This window comes from Cupressus sempervirens, chromosome 4 (genome assembly GCF_028749045.1).
Source record: "Cupressus sempervirens isolate cs-2001-9-10 chromosome 4, ASM2874904v1, whole genome shotgun sequence".
Taxonomy (NCBI): domain Eukaryota; kingdom Viridiplantae; phylum Streptophyta; class Pinopsida; order Cupressales; family Cupressaceae; genus Cupressus; species Cupressus sempervirens.
Window position 1 is genome coordinate 396,214,098 of NC_143121.1, and position 1,948 is coordinate 396,216,045.

At 36.8% G+C, this 1,948-nt stretch overlaps 1 pseudogene; it reads left to right on the forward strand.

The window, feature by feature from the left end:
* Positions 1-1,277: 1,277 nt before the first annotated feature.
* Positions 1,278-1,637, forward strand: LOC149561717 (ubiquitin-like protein-NEDD8-like protein RUB3 pseudogene; annotated as a pseudogene).
* The last annotated feature ends 311 nt before the right edge of the window (positions 1,638-1,948 follow it).

A 1,948-nucleotide genomic window follows, 5' to 3' on the forward strand; every position in this document is an offset into this window, starting at 1 on the left:
TTCCAATGCCGACACCATCAATGCTACCCTATTATGTCGCCATTACTGTCGTTGGACTATGGTTAAAAACACCCAAGTATCTTATTTCTGATAAAGCTCCATAGATTCCATTACGTTATGATGACTATAGATAATTGAAGATGTGTGGATTCATTTTGCTATGCACACGTCTAGAAGAGGGTGTGGATTCATGAACACAAGCCACTATAGTGAGCATACAAAATAGACCACATACATTCCTAAGGTAAAGTTTAGGATTCCTCAAGGATGAGACACACTAGCTTTGGTTGTGTCAAATGTTTAAAAATTTTAATTTTACCTGTATTGGTGAAACATTGACAAAAGCTTATTTTTTGGGAGGTCTTTTACAATATTGTTTAACATTTCTCCATTTCTTTGATCGAGTAGAGTAGAGGGTGGATGAATTCTAGTCGTACCAGTGTTAATGTTTTCTAATAATCACATGGTTTGAAGATATGTATACTGTTTCTCTGAGATTTTAATAGGATCGTTGGTATCCTCAAATGTATGATCACTATTTTTATTAGGTGATGAAATCCATTATTGAGACTTAACGGTGGAGGTGCAACCTTTAATTGTATTAGTATCTCATTCAAACCTGCTGCCTAGCTTGCGTAGATACTTCCTCTTCTAATTTCCTCTCATGTTCATTCAAATCTTCTACATTTCTAGAGATTGAGGAATTTGTCTGTCAGTTAGAAAGATCCAGGACAAAAGCAAGTGAATATAAATTTGCAGAGGGCACTACTGCAAATTAGTGTTAGAGGATTGAAGAGAAGAATTATTTTGTAATAAGGAGAGGCACATATTGAATGACTGGTTGTTCCTTTCTATGAAATGTAGGAAAACAACATTCCATTAGAAATAACATGTCACAACCCACTCTCTCCTTACCCGAATAAGTCGGTTCTCATCGCCACCTGTTACTTTGTCAATAACTTAATAAATAAGAATTTAAAATGGCGTATGGAGTTGTTAGGAAGGAGTTAGTTCTAATCACTGAAATTGAAACTAAGCACCCTAATGGTTTTAATAGTTATTGGTGAGATATAAAACCTCTTGTTCTGATTCTGTTACCAGCTGCCCTCGGAAGCTTCTATTCAGTTGTAGGAATTATTTTGGTTGGTTACTATCATATCAATTCTTTATCTTCCCTAGAAGCTTTGCATATATATTCATGTTACTCCGAGCGTATCTAATGAAGGAGGTTTCAAAACTAATATACTACCGAGGACGTTTAAGAGAAGATGGAAAAGATGCAGGTATTCGTGAAGACTCTCACAGGAAAAATGATCACGCTTGAGGTGGACAGCAGCGATACCATCGAGCGTGTCAAGGCAAAAGTTAAAGTGATGTTATTAATTGAGGACGTCCTAGCAGACCATCAGTGGTTGATATTTGGTGGGAAGAAAATGGAAGAAGGACACACTCTTGTGGATTATAACATCCAGAATGAATCAACTATCTATTTTATGTTTGGGTTCATGGGAGGCCTTTCCGTGAAGATGAAAACCCTAACTGGAAAAAAGGTTGACCTTAATATTGAACCCACTGATCGTGTCCAACGGATCAAAGAGAAGGCAGATTTAAGGAGGGCGTTAAAGAGATCACCATGAATGCAGAGGAGAGACTTGGAAGGAGGAGAGGGGCACTTGGAGGGCAAGGCACCAAGCAAGCTTCAATTCACAGGTTCCTCTATTTGATTTAATCCAAATGATAGATACATTTTAAGCTCTGTGAAGTTTATTTTGGTCTACAAATGCTAGATAAACTATCCATCTATGTGTATGTTTTTCTAAAAATCTTCGGATTATCAGAATAAAGTTTGTGGAATGGACCCCTCATGATTGTTTTAAATGAGGGAAAAATCTTTTTAGAAGTAGTGTTCTCTGTCAAGGGCTAGATTCAAATTTTGTGTTGGTCATTT